The sequence below is a fragment of the Anas platyrhynchos genome, chromosome 3 (genome assembly GCF_047663525.1).
Source record: "Anas platyrhynchos isolate ZD024472 breed Pekin duck chromosome 3, IASCAAS_PekinDuck_T2T, whole genome shotgun sequence".
Classification (NCBI taxonomy): Eukaryota; Metazoa; Chordata; class Aves; order Anseriformes; family Anatidae; genus Anas; species Anas platyrhynchos.
Window position 1 is genome coordinate 89,057,428 of NC_092589.1, and position 15,683 is coordinate 89,073,110.

The 15,683-nt window shown below is 38.8% G+C and overlaps 1 protein-coding gene and 1 long non-coding RNA gene across 3 annotated transcripts in view; one reads left to right on the forward strand and one right to left on the reverse strand.

The window, feature by feature from the left end:
- Positions 1-15,683, reverse strand: part of KCNQ5 (potassium voltage-gated channel subfamily Q member 5) — a 288,690-nt gene that overhangs the window by 264,491 nt on the left and 8,516 nt on the right. The window lies entirely within an intron of this gene.
- On the forward strand, positions 7,058-12,960 carry LOC101794526 (uncharacterized). Its single transcript, XR_216539.6, has 3 exons — positions 7,058-7,438; positions 8,883-9,086; positions 12,628-12,960. It is a non-coding gene; the product is annotated as an uncharacterized lncRNA (long non-coding RNA).

A 15,683-nucleotide genomic window follows, 5' to 3' on the forward strand; every position in this document is an offset into this window, starting at 1 on the left:
ATTAATTGCTGACTTTACGACCAAGAAACAGGGCCTGGAGAACAGGGTAACCAGTATTACCTTGGAATTGGTCAATAAACATGGAGCTGTTTGGCTGCCAAGTACCTTTACAAAATGTGTGGCAACTACATTAAAATTGCAGTACACACTGCAACAGAAATATAGGTCTGCTGATAAGCGGGCTCACCACAATCCCACTTCCTGCCAAGCCCAACAAGGTTTTGCTTCGCATTTGACTGGCACTTCCAGGAACTTCAGGGGCCTCAAAAACTAACTCCCACTGCATTTCAATATGTTGTGCCTGCTCAGCATGTTATAAAAATTAACCTGTGCAGTCCACATGGCAGTCTGAAACAAGACTAGGTATCATCGGTGATATCTAGCACTAGTTGCTAACCTTAACTTTAAAAAAATATGCAACCTAGAGTTGTCAGCCATGCCCATTGCCCCTACTCATGCAGAGAGTGAGGACCATCAGAAGAAGAATGAGAAGAATTATGTCACAGGGTATCAGGAATTTTTTTTTTCATGGTGAAACTTTGGGTAGCAGGTGTCAAGGAGCATCAAGAAACTCCATGAGGAACTTTCCCCAGATACCAAACATAGAAACTATGAAAATGGTCTGGCTCAGTTTTTTTCCAGTATGTTACATATTTTCATGTCAATCAAAACATTTATTTAAAGTACAAAATATTCAAGATCTGAACTGGGCAAAATAATTCCCACACACATTTTTTATTTTTTTTTTAATAAGAAGGTAAAAATTCCAAATATTTTCTAATTATGAATTTAATTGGAGGAAATATTAGGTGCAGAATCTTTCCTAAACTATTGAATATCAAAGTCTGTGGAAGCATGTTAAGATCTCCTAACTCCCAGCTACCAAACTTGTGGATATCTCTGCTCAGTGGGCTTCACTTCAGCTTGCCTACTGCTTAGCAAGCAGCAGAGAGGTCCACTAAGTAAACGCAGATGGAAAATGGCAAACCAGAAGCAAAGCAGCCCGAGCAAGCAGGCAGACAACAGGACAGGTTGGTGGGCAGAAACACAAAGTAAAGCAGCTCAAGAGCCGACAGCCATCTGCTTCCCTTGCACTTGCAACTGCAACATGACCAACAGGTTGCTGTGGTATTTCCTCATGGATCTCCTATAGAAACAACTCTTAACTGAGATTAGTAAGGTTTGCAATAACAAAAGTTGCCAAAAAACATATTATTTTCCCAGAACTCAATGCTGAATGATGCTTGATTGCTTGATGCTTCATAACATAACATAAACAAACAAACAAACAAACAAAAAAAAACACTACTGCTTTTAGGTTATTTTCCTTATCCAAGAAACATGTACACATGTACTACTGCTACAGAAGCACCTGGCAGTAAAAACATAAGCACATTTAAGGGCACATTTTTGTATGAATATTTTTTTATGTCAAGAGCATAGCCTCAAAAAGCTCCTTCATGTTTAAAAATGTGACTACTTTAAATGAATCACAAAAGTTAGTGCTTGCTGCACTGGCTTCTCAAGCTGTTATTTTATGCCTTAAGCCAAATTTAAAAGAAGCAACACCAGAGTGTAACATCAGCTTGTCTTCACTTACTGCCTTGCTTCATTTGCATTCTTTCAACAAGGAGCTGAGAAATGTTAAACAACCTGAAGAATATTTCTAACTTGTAACAGCAATTTTGCTATGAATTATCTTCTGATTAGTTGCATAACAAAAAGATTTCTTTATCTTTAAAGTATTTTAGGCACAGATAAATGTAAACATTTTAAAAATACTACATCATACTTCTAAACACAAAAATACTACTACACTCATTATTTTTCAGTCCAAAAGTATATTTCTAAAAAGTCCAGAAATGCTGCACTTGGTAATTGGTCCACTTGCTTTTCATTAAAGATCTTTAAGGTAAAACATCAAGGTAGAAAAATTATAATTAAATATATAGAAAGAAATACATATGACATGAGTCATTCACCTTTGTGTATGTGTGTGTGTGTGTGTGTGCACATGTGTGTGTGTGTACACGTGACTGAGAGAATATAATACTCTTCTAAAACATAATTTAGATATATCAGGCTTCAGGTAAAAGTAAGCAAATAACATGATGACACTAACTGACTAACATCTCATTGTAGTCAGAGCCTCCCAGGATGTCTGCATCACTAGTGGGACAGAAGAGGGAGCCTGGAAGAACTAACACATTGGTATTACAGCTGGCTTGTTAAAGGTTTGCAAATATTGATCGTTCCACAGTATAGAGCTATGTTTGCAGTAATGGGGGATAAGACCTGTGCCCTTGATAACAGCAAAAGCAAAAGCCAGTCTCTTTGGTGCGGGTACAGTGCAAGCCTGGTTACACGCTGCAGCCAACTGGGTTGCCAGTTATTAAGCTCTGCTGTATGGCACTGTAGCAAGGTCCTTGGCTCCCTTACAGCAAAAGCCTTGGAAAACACTAGATACAAACAGAAGATGTCACCGAGAACACAGAAAACTGAATCTCAAAAGAGGATGAAATGCGTGCTTACACATACAACTCCTGTGGCTTTAAAGCATGGTGCCCTCAGTCACCAAGTTTCAGAAACCACCCAGGTTCACCAACCTTTTCATGTAATTTTGCATTTCTGGAAGGGTAGAGGTGATGAAAGGTTAAAGCTCGGTTCTTCCTACCAAATTCTTTAGCCGCTTCTAATGCTTTTAACTAGTGTTCATCACTATTTCCACTCTCTTTCAGCTTCCCAGCTTTACCTTGTACTTTTAATACTGAACTGTGCTCCCTAGAGAACCACCCAGAGTGAAGAAGCTCTTCTGTTAGAGTATCAGCCTTTCCATGTGAATTCCTCATGAAAAATGCAGTTAGAAATCTCTAGTAGGACTCCCACTGCATTTCTACATGTTGGTCATTGGCAAAGAGAAGAGGGGAAGTGAAAAAGAGAGGATAGATGGAGAATAAAGCTGACTGGGATATTTCAGAAAAATGTTAATGTTCTTCTGAAGGAAAATACTGATTCACAAGCATCAAAAACTTTCATCAAATGGAAATAATTGGTTTTTGTCTTCCTTCACAGGAATGTTGAGGAGTCTGTGAAGCATTTTCATCATTTCAGGTGAAAAAGCCTTCTTAATGAAGTGAGGCTCAACACATTTTCAAAAAAGTATGAAATAGCTAATACTAAAGCACAACATTTGTCTAAGTCACATTTTTTACATTTGATTTGGGAAACAGTGAAAGACACCTCCTCATTGCAATTTGGGATGGAATTTTTTAAATCCCACATTTTCACAATGCAAAACCTGTTCTCCATCAGCTCTGGCTGGCAATCCCCACTTCTACACTATGTCCCAAGAAGGCACTGCAAAGGAGCTGTAGGCATTTTTGGGTATGTCTACACTGCTAAAGAGAAGAAGAGCAGGAAGAGGCCTTGTGCACTGTACTGCTGAATGCCAGGACTAAGCCTGGTTACAGTTCAGGGAACAGTTTGCTCCTGACTGCTCTTCTCTTTGGGAAGAAGGGCATAAGATGAATGAAGTGGCCAGAGATCTGTCTCTCTTCATCCTACAACATACACTACAGACACACAACTTTCAAACACCATCATACACTACTCAGTAGGTCATAAAATACCTAAGTTATAGATATAAAAACAAACAAACAAACAACAACAATAACAACAACAACAACAAACAATTAATATTCTGGTGATCTGCAACAGTTCTCCCTTTTTTTGGATACCTGGGACCAAAAATTCCCCACAGACTATGTCAAAAGGCTAGAGGATTATCATGCTATATCCAGAAGAGGCCCATGGCCTGCCAGAAGGCAGAAAAGATGGTCAGTCAACTGTGGTGCAAGTTAGCCATCAGTGGTGTGGAAAGGGGAAAGCATTATTTCACCTTGACATCAGGAGCTACTATATTCAACAGCATGTTTGTACTTACTTACTTATGTATGTATGTGTGTATAAAAACTCTAGTTTAATTGTATGGAAGTATCTTAAGGTGGGTCTGGAATTTGTTGTAATTGATTTACTTGGTGACTCCATTACTGGAAGGAGTTAATTCTGTTACACACTTACCGTGTGCATGGTTTCTAGAACGGTATCTTTATAAAAAGTAATGGAAAGATTTCTTCCATTTTAAAAATGAGCCAAAAACAAACAAACAAACAAACAAACAAACAAAAACAAACAGCAATTTCCTGGAATTTCAGCTTCAGCTTTACACTTCTACTCTTTGCAACTCCAGTGTTAATTCATTTTTCCTTTCTTGGTAATTAAACATGTTGTCCATGCTATTTAATGGAATTTTAGGGAATGCATTTACCTCTATTATCTACTTAACTGGATTATAAAATGCATCATAAACAAATTAAACTGAATAATCTAGTCTTAATTATTTAATACAGTTCTGCATTATATAAATATTACGTAGTGTATTTTTAATTTTAATTATATGTGAGATTTCACAGAAAAAAAACAACATGCTAAGGACTTTTAATATGGCAAATAAACAAGACTCATAAGACAACTTTTTTTTTCTAATATACTTAGTATAGAAAAACATTAATTAAATGTAAACATAAAAATATAGTAATCTGACTGTAGTATTCACAATACTTCAGGACTGACTACTCGGGTTTGGAGTAACTAAAGCAACAAGAGCAGACCACCAGTTTGACAGCACCAAGAAGGATGCCAGGACAGCCAGGCCTCCCTGCCCCACACACCTTCACAGAATCACAAAATGTCTGAGGTTGGAAGGGACCTCTGGAGATCATCTGGTCCAACCCCCCCCCCGCTAAAGCAGGGTCCCTAGGACACATTACTTATGATTGTGTCCAGACAGCTTTTGAATATCTCCAGTGAAGGAGACTCTAAAAAGTCTCTCTGCAACCTGTGCCAGTGCTTGGTCACCCTGACAGTAACATAGTTTTTCTCATGTTCAGCTGGAACGTCCTGTGTTTCATTTTGTGCCCATTGCCTCTTGTCCACTGAGGAGAGTCTGGCTCCATCCTCTTGACACCTTCCCTTCAGATACTTATACACATTGATGAGATTCACTCTGTGTCCTTTCTTCTACCAGGCTGAACAAGCCCAGCTCCATCATGTGAGATGTGAGAATGCTCCAGTCCCTTAATAATTTTAGTAGCCCTTTGCTGGACTGTCTCCAGTAGTTTTATGTCCCTCTTGTACTGGGGAGCCCAGAACTGGACACAGGACTCCAGATGTGGCCCCACGAGGGCTGAGTAGAGGAGGAGAATCTCCCTCAACCTGCTGACAGTGCTCATCCTAATTCAGCCCAGGATACCACAAAGGCCCATTGCTGGCTCCTGGTTAACTAGTCCACCAGGACTCCCAGGTCCTTCTCTGCAGAGTAACTTTTTGGCAAGTCATCCCCCAGCCTGTACTGGTGCATGGGGTTATTCCTCCCCAGGTGCAGGACCCTGCACTTGAATTTCAAGATGTTCCTCTCTGCCCATCTCTCCAGCCTGTCTAGACCCTTCTGAATGGCACCACACTCTGGGGTATCAGCCACTCCTCCCAGTTTTGTATCACAGCAAACTTTCTGAGGAGGCACTCTATCCCTTCATCTGAGTAATTGATGAATAGGTTAACAACATGGGACCCAGTACTGAGCCCTAGGGAACATCAGTAGCTACAGGTCTCCAGCTAGACTCTGTGCCACTGATCATAGCCCTCTGAGACCTGCCATCCAGCCAGTTCTCAGCCCACTTCACTGTCTACTCATCCAGCCCACCCTTCCCAAGCTTGCCTATAACAATACGATGGGAGACAGTACCAAAAGCCTTGCTGAAGTCACGGTAGACAACATCCACTGCTCTCCCCTCATCTATCCAGCTAATTGTCCTATCATAGAAGGCAATCAGGTTGGTTAACCATGATTTCCCTTTGGTGTATCAATGCAGGCTACTCTTGATCACTTTCTTGTCTACCATATGCTTAGAGATAGCCTCCAGGATGAGCTGTTCCATCATCTCTCTAGGGACTGAAGTGAGGCTGACTGGACTGTAGTTCCCTGGGTCCTCCTTCTTTTGAAGACTGGAGTGACATCAGCTTTCTTCTAGTCCTCAGGCATCTCTTCTGATTGCCATGACAAAGATGATCTAGAGTGGCTTAACAATGATGTCTGCCAGCTCCTTCAGCACTAATGAGTTCTAATTCCAATTCCAATTCTATTTCTAATTCCAATTCCAATTCTAAAAATGAATCAAATAGAACAAGGGCAGACCTCAAAAGACAGATCTAAAAGTAGATTCTGGTTTCGACCTGGTTCTCTTAGGAGGCAATATTTGCAGTACATGGAGGTGTGTGATTTTGTGCCGTAAGAATTGATATATTTCTTGTATTTCAGGGAAACCAATATTATAAACTGCTCTACTTAATTGCTTCCAGGTGTATGTCAATTACTACCCAAAAGGATTTCATTCCATTATTTACACACAAGCAATTAAGCATGTAATCACGTTTCATGCAGTTTACATTCAAACTGTTCAATAGAGCCTTACTCTCCAAATACAAGGAAACATTTTCCAGATATGTTTCCTTTTCAGTGGAACAATCCTAGACAAACCACTTCCTTCTGCTAGTAACAGACTCAAATCCAATTGTTAGGAGTCAAAAATCAGCAGCAAATCATAGCAGTCCTCCCTGGAATACAAGCTGCTGTTTTCAGACTTTTTTTTTTTTCAGTTGATGTCATGCACCTAATGGCAGTATTCAGCATACTTTTTTAGCAGGCTGGTCATGCAAACCAGGTTACAGAGTCTACAAAAACAAAACTCACTTTCAAAAGTAATACTACAGAAAACTAGCACAGACGTTTGTGAAATTTAATAACAATGCTGGTTCTTTATCACCATTCTGAGGTTATATAGCACACCAGAATTTCCAGGAATGTTTGTCTGGCACATTTCATATGTATTAAAGTTATAATAGCAATTTTATAAAGGCTGCAGAGTCTCATTATTACCAAAAGACTCATCAAAACAAATATAATCATAATTCAAAGTTAAATGACATCAATTTTTTTCAAAGAATTTTTAAACCATCACTTTCATTTTTGTATTTTGTCTGCATGGAAAGTTGCACAAAATATGTTGCTGCAGGGCTGCACCTAACTATATTGGGCATCCAGAAATAGGTGTATCTGACTCAGAATTTCTGCATGCTTTGCCAGCCAATCAAACTATGAGATGCAAGCTATGGTTAAATTAAGCAATAAGCTGCAAGTTGTGACTTATCGGTATACAACACACTGCAAGGAAGAAGATCACAACAGGAAACTGTTTTAAAGTAGTAGTTGTCCTCAGCACAGCTAAGAATATCATCACCACCGTGGCTTTGCACAGTTTGAGTCAGAGGACCAAGTGCTCTAAACTGAATGTTACAGAGCAGGATTAAACATAAAATTATGGTAAGTGCACTAAAGCAGTGATAATTCTGATCTTTGATTATTGTCTATCACCTTTTTAAATCTTTAGAAATGTAAGTATTTTTGCTTGATAATAATTATTTGTAGGCTGAATCTTCAAACCAGGTTTAGTTACTTTTCAATTATGACAAACACAGACTGGAATAAAAACAGACTTAGCTAGCAGGCAATTAGGGTTGAGGCTTTGTCATTAACCTTAAACCGAAAAGGCAACCTATGATGCAGTACTCTGCAATTGGCCCAGGACATGTGGACAACAGACCCGATCACCCGAACAAATCCCACCCTCATCCAGGTCTCCTCACCTACCCAACATCTCCACAACGGTGGGATTTTTTTATTTTTATTTTTATTTTTCCCAGAATACTATGAAGGAATGTTATGCAAATCAATTGGACCAAAACTGGTACCAGAGATTTAAAAGGAAAATGTATTTCATCATGAGAATGTGAGGATATTTGTTTTCATGCCACAAGGGTATTCAAGGGTCCCCAGATACTTTCTGTCTAAATTTTAGGAAAGCTAAAAATGAATAACGATATTAAAAGAGTGGGACAGGGGAACTAAAGAGCAATTAAGACATTGATAACCATCTCATACATAGGCAAAAAGGACAATAATTAAAAGAAAATTCAATAAGTGATCGATACTGAGAACTTTGTATTAGTAGCTCCTTTTCCACAGAACCATTATCTATTTGCTAATTCAGTCATCAGACTAACTTGCAAGGTCATTTTCTAGTTGGGAAGTGGTAAGTCTTGAGTTTGAGTTGCAATTTTTAAGGAGTTCTTTTAGTTGATAGCTATGTGTCAAGTAATGTGGCAATAAATTCCAAGCAGTGTGGCAACTTGACATCAGCCACGTTAGATGAATAAATACATGGTGTTTTTTTAGACTGATATTATAAAGAACAGTCTTCATCTATATTCATTATACAGCAAGCTGTGCTATTAAACACTGCTTTGCACAAAGGCAGCAAACATAATATACAATCAGCTATCAAACTAAAATATGTTTAAGAGCTATTTAAACAACTGAAGTATTTCCTATTGATTTTAGATTAGGAACATATCCAGATTCCCATGCCTGCAAAAGAACAATCATTTTCAGAAATGAATAAAAGTGTACGTAGCAAAATATGTTATTTTGTACCACATCATTTTCCAAACTCTATGGTTACTTTTGTAGCACTATCTTAATGACTACTTTTAAAGGAAAAGCATGTTGCCACTTACACAGTCTGTTATTCATTGCAAATGGTTAAAGCAACGATCTAAAAACATTGCCAAGAGCATATTGTGATCCATTGCAGCTGCAGGTGAGTTAGCATGTAATACGCTGAAGCTGATGCAGCATAAGCAATCACATCATGAGTACTGCACAAGAGAGTGACAAAACAGTGCTAATAAAACAAATTCTCCTTCAGGTTTCCAACTTATACAGCACCTTTGGAAATTTCAAGAATACTAAGATAAAGGATCCTACTACTTCATCGGTATTTTGCTTGAGTAAGAGCTGCTGGATGCAGACTGGAATTAATGGCTGGTACACAGCTTTAGGATTTGGCTTGCCATTTGTACCTCTTAAAGACTTCTCTATCCAAAAGTGCTAATGTTTGACTCAACAAACTGTAAGTCATGTTCTCTACTTATTATTTAATGGGTACAGAGATGTATGTCAGCACTTTTATATATATTTTTATATATTTATATGCTTGAATGCATCAGAGAGTTTCCTGAAAGGCCAAAACAGTGTGCTGAAATTTTAAAGGAAATAAATCACTGTGATAAAAGCTGCACTCTTTTCACCTCTGAACAATGTCCATGGGGTCCTCTCACATAGATGGCTATTATCAAGCCTGTAGGTTCCATTCCTGTGGTCCTGTGAGGGAGACTTGAGTTAATCAGAGAGCATAGAGGCAGTAAAAGATCATTAGTGCCTTAGGAAAGCAACCATGCACAACCAAAAAAAGAACAAGTTGACTGGCAGAGAAGCTAAAAAGCCACTCAAAGGGAAGCCACTTTAAATGGCTTTTCAGAAAAAAAAAAAAAAAAAAAAAAAAGAGAGAGAGATTGGCTAAGAAGAAACAGAAGTTTTCTTCATCTTTCCATTGGTGTAAGAAGCTAGAAACACTTGTTCACCTCATATGCAAAAGACTTCACACACATGAAAAGGAATAGCCAAGTCTTGCCAGAGTTGGTTTTTCCCAGGATAAAAGAGCTGGCAGTCTTTGCTTTGTCTTTGGGGAAGATGAGAGTGCCTAAACTAAAAAGTGTGAGGATTCAAGAACTGGGTTTGGGTTGTCTTTTGATTTGCTACAGTTATGTGTCCTCTGATGCATTAAGAGAGCAAACATAAAAGACAACCAGAAGACATGGTTTGTATGTGCTATTTTAATGAGCTGAGTGTATTCAATGATCCAAAGCAGAACTGCAGCTGCAGACACTGTGGACTCAGCCTACCTGGGCACAATATATGTCAATTTTAAATATCTGTTAATCTCGTTGTTAGCTGGTAAAATATTATTTTTTTTACCCCTGTTTTTGAAGAATTTGCTTTAAATTTATACACGTCCTTGAAAGTTCGGTTTGTCCCAAAAGACTTAGTGATTATCTCATAGCAATATGACCAGTTGAAATCAATTAAAGCATCTCAAGAGCATGAAGTTCATCCTCATTCCATACTGAGGACTGCAAAACAGAAGTAGGCAGATGCAGAAGCTTGTTTTGAGAGAAACAGCTTCATAGAAAACATATCTCAAAACAAGCATACTACACCAACTAATGTCTTAACATTCTCAAAGTTTAAGTCATAGTGTTTTGACATTGTTTCAAAGAAACAATGAGATTGGTATTAGTCTCTTCTCCTTGAGTATCTTGTTAGCCTTTACTAGCTACTTAATGTCTTTAATTTAATTAGCATCATCAGAAAAAGTCAAGAGATGGTTGGTCTTTACTGCTATTAGTTCATCTGCAACCTGTTATGTCTGCCATGTGCTGGGAAGCTGTGTTGCCATTTTGCTTGTCCATCCACTAAGTCATCCATTTCTCAAATTCAGTATCTTCAGACAAAACCAAATAATGCAGAAAGAACTCTCTCATTAACCACATGACATATAACATTAATAAAACTGTTACACAGTGAAATTCCTGGGTTATGTAACAACTCAGTATCTGCCAAAAAAAGTGTAATTTCCAAAAAGTGGTTGAAAAAAATTTAACAGTTTTTGTTACAGGTTTACTGAAGTTAGGTAAGTTAGGAATGCCTTAGTGTTAATCTTCTGCTGTCAGTGGCTCACTGTTGAATGAACAGCTTTTCTAGCACATGCTCCTGAGGTTGTCAGACAGAGTAAAAAGGAGCTGTTTCATTTGTTCTTATTTTTTCCCCCCTTAATGAATCACGCAAAGCATGCTTTCTGATTTTGTAACTCAGTTATACATGCAATTTTAACAACTGACTAGCCAGATGCTTTGTACGGCTATTGAAAGTAAAGACAAATAACTTTCTCCCTAAACAGTAAAAGGGGTGAAATCTAGGCTCAAAGGCAGAGGTTACAGAGCTCCAGTGACGAGCATTCAGAGCTGAGCCTGACAGGAGGATGCTGCAAGAAGTGAAATAGTGAGAGTCTGAGTGGTAGCTTTAGCTGTGGTGTCAGACAGGTCAGACCTTGAAGGTATTAGGTAGCCAGATCTCATATTAGGAATGATAAAGGTGCATCTCAAAAGTGATGTCTGGGCTACCAATCTGAATAAAGGACAGTGACGCTATTGTCTGCAGTAATTAAGAAAAAAAACCGGGGAGAATTGAAATTCATGCTTATTATGCTGACCAGTGAGACTGTATTGCCTTTCCACATTATTCCAAGAGAACAGATGGATTTCCTCTCTAAAGGCTTGTCACTGTTTGCAGAGCATCTAAGACAGTGATTGCTAGCTAGCTGGGTAACTAGAACAACTAAGCACAAAAGTGATATAAATACTTGGTATTATTTAATCAAGAATTTGCATCTCCCACATTCATTATATAAAGAAGTTTACAGATTAGTAAATTACATCCTGCAGAGCTGTGTCTGAGTGTGCAATCACTTTCACAAGGTACTGTAATAATTTTTCAGTCTTTTTTAATCCAACTAAAAATGTTAGTGATATTTTACAACACATAACCAGCAATTTATAGGGTTAGACTGCAAGACAGTAGCTTTATCCTCCTGCCAGAAAACAGTATGAACTATATCTGCAGTGATTTGTTGCTGTCACCTGAACACCCTCTAGAGGTAGGTAAGGAAGCCCTCAGTCTGAAATTAAAACAGATCTGTACCAGTAACAGTATAACCTGCCAACGCCGTCTGTCCATCACAGAACTCTTCTGATTTAAAGACAGAAGTTTTATTAGTGAGCCATCACAACAGATCAAATGCTGCAAATACCATGTGTGTGCACCAAATACTGCTCCACAATACACACTGCACTGGGATGGATGCAAACACTTCGGTTCATTGCCAGAGGCTAAATGTAGGTATGCAGAGCTGAGTGGGACTCAATAATAAACTTAACCCATTCCCAAAATCAAAGTATACTTCATTTGTCTTGCCTGAGTCTTTTGTAACTTACTTCAACATCTTTTCAACTGTTCATGTTCTCATTCAGGCTCATTTTCATATCAGTCTTACAGAGTTTTGCGTCTTTTATAATCGAGACAGAAAACAATAGAATTTTGCCATGGATTACTAATCAGGAAAAACACAATCTCAATTTTATAAAATCATATTTATTAAATACTGACTGATAGTCAATTATATCTTCCAGCTACAGATTGTATCTGAAATGTCACTATCTACACTGGTTTAATAAATCTGAGTTTTCAGTCATTATCTATTACACTATTTATGATTAACTCCTAAAGCTGATGATAAAAGCAAGTCAAATAGAATACCATGACCTTTCCTTGCAGGGAAGCAATTTAAACATATGGGCAGGCAAAAAAAAAATACTGGAGAGCAAAATCACACAAAGGATTTTTCAAAGAAAATCCTTCTCTTCTGACACTGGTGTGATAACACATTTCAGTTTGATATAGATACTTCAGCTCCATCTTTCCCATTAATGAACAGCAACAATAACAACATTTAATCTAATTTTATTGTATTTTTAGATGTCTTTGATATTTTATAGGTGTCATTAACTCAGCTATAGTTTCAAGGAGAAATTCCCTGGACAAGGATAAGACTGCTCTGGAGCGACTGAATTCCTTCCTGCAGAAAAAGTCTCTGAGGATTATATTTCTCACCAAGCCAAAGGGTATTCAGAGATGGAAATATCAGATGTCTCTCCTCAGGTCTTCTTCCAAGTGTGCCTGTACTCATGACAGAGTGCAGAGATTGGGCTGCACTCCTGCTTCGTCCCTTCCTGTCAAACTACCCACAGGAGCAGCCAAAATGTGACCTAATCTCCAGCCAAATGTGGACTCAGGTGGGAATAAAACAGCTGAGGCTCATTCTCAGCAAAGAGGAGGGTGCTGATGGCATGAGGATTGCTGTCCCCAGTAGATGTTAAGTCTACAAGAGCCATCAGCAAGATCAGCAGCAGTCCAGAGGAGATGCTACCTTCTACACCCTGCTGGGCAAATTGATCTTGCAGGTACAGATCATGCTAGAAGTGCCAGAGGATGTGGACACCTGCTTGGGGAGGGGGGCAGCCCACATGCAACTGCTCCCCAGCCAGGCACGTGGCATGGTTCATGTGTGTCACCTGCCTTTCTGGAAATGCAAGAGACTAAGACATACAGCAGGGCTACATGCTGGTGCTCTGAAGAAAGGGTCTGCCTGTTGCACAGTGTAATGTTTTGCTATAGGAGTTTCAAGCAGTTTATATACAGTATTCAAATTGCACAGACTAGGGTTCATCCATTATTCTAACTTGATATGAAATCAAATTAATGAATAAGCACCTTAAAAAGCAGAAAAATGCTGAAAGCTATTGTTTTAAGTCTAAAGACAAGCTTGGCCTCTGACTCTGATAATAAGTCAGATACCTGTATTTGCTTTAGCTACAAGAACACACACACACACACACACACACAAAATACACCAACATTTACAAGGGAAAAACCACAACTGAATGCAATTTTCATTACGTAGAAAAATATTACTGATTATTTTCTCAGGTCTGCACAAAGGGTCAAAACCTCAGTGGAAGAAAGATGTAAAGATCAATAGAACGCTTTATCTATATTTAAATCTGATAAATTGATTCACTTTGGTACTTCAGCTTCTCTCAACAGGAAGCAAATAAGAAAAGGGAAAATGTCAATTAAAACATGTTAATAATGTAAGATAAGCCCACATTTCTAATTTAATCGTTTCAAAATTCAATGTCAGTCAAGTACTGTTACAGTCAAGTAGATATTCATAAATTCTCCCTCACTTTGAAGATTTTGTTCCCATCTAGGTAATGTCTTCTGCCTCTGTACACTTCCACAAGTGCTCTCAACATAGCTCTCCCTACACAGTATCTCCAAACAGCAAAATCTCATGTGGAGTGCCTGCATATACAAAATATAATAGCTTCAACATCTTTGGAATAGGCCTTCAACCCTCCATACAAAAATTTCTCAAGTATGTCTTCAGAAGGTTTATAAACATATCTCTAATTCAGATGGTTTTCACCATCATCCCTGATTGAAAGACAGAGCTTTTATCAATGCTCAGTTGATGATTTCTACTAACTACTACGTAAGTGCTATTAACTACTAATAATGCCACTAAAAATTACATCTAAAAGCATTTTCAGGATGAAAATCAAAATTCCTTCCAAAGTGCACTTATAAGTCGCGATCACCACCTGCCTCATCACTGCCTACAAGAATCTGTCAATTCCAATGCCCCGGCATGCAGATTAGTGGAAGCCAAATCACAAGTTTAGTCAGCAGCCAGTGTGACCTTTCAGGAAGGCTAACTTTCCAGACAGTATCTCCAAGCACCAAATCAAATCTATTGCTTCCAAGCTTAAAGGGGGACAGAAATATATTTGTTTGAACAGCTTGTTTTGTTATATAAAAATTTACAACACCTAAACAGCAAAACTGTTCCTCTTTTTTTTTTCTTTTTTTTTTTTTTTTCTTTTTCCAGAATTCTACTTCATCTTCAGTCTACAGATGCAGTTATTAATGGTTTGTTTTCTCAAGAAGAGAAACATCCATTGATTGAATGACTGGCAATTCAGTAAATCACTAAAGTGCACGTGTACCTAGTGTGACTAACTGCATACTGCACAGGAAGTGTCCTGAAACCTCCTCTGAGAAACTGACATTTACTTCACGTTGCTAGTAAAAGCAATTTAGGTGGGGCCAAAGGCATGAAAAGTTCCACCTCCCAGCTGCACTTCAGAAGGGTTTCAGGGACAGGTCTGAGAAACACCCTCCCTCTGCCAGCACAGGCTCCTTTTTCCTTCCCACTGCAGATATCTGCAGGGAGCTCACTGCACCCGTACACAAGCTGCTTTACATTTCCTGCCACCAATAAGCATCCTTTTGCAGAGAGCAGCAAACAAGGATGTGCTCTTCTACGGCAATGGCTCATAAAAGGCACACACACACACACACACACAAAGACTATAGGAACTGTTGCACAGAGATGAGAGAAGACACAGAGATTTCTTTCCTCCAAATAATTTTACGGGCCACTTCTAACCTCAGTCAGCATGTAGCAGTGTATTTCAAGCTGATGAATCCACTGTGTGATGTTCTGGCAACATGGCAATGCATCTTCTCCAGCATGGGGCCACATGAAAGGACATCACCTGCTCTCCAACCCCAGCCCTGTGCAGACACCACGCGGGGCTCACACCAGCTTTCTCTGAGCATTAACTGTCATGCTCTAAAGACATGTCAGCGTCACCATCAAAAAGACATGCTTGCTGATACAGACTCCTCTCCTGGGAAAACCAGCCTGCGTTTCCAAGCTCCCTGCCAAACACCTCCATGACTTACAGAAGTGCATCCAACACATTTCATCTTCTTTTTCCCACAAAGACCCTCTCGGGTCTGTCGGGATCCATACAAGTTATATATTTAGAAAAGTCCCCAGCAGTAACTTTTAAGTGCATACCTGTTAACAGAGCATGGAAGAAGATTTGTGCATTTGCGTCTAATGGGTAATTCTCAGATACCATGCTTATGGATGAGTTTAAGCCATACAAAGCAATTAAATTTAATGCACTAGAAGAAGATA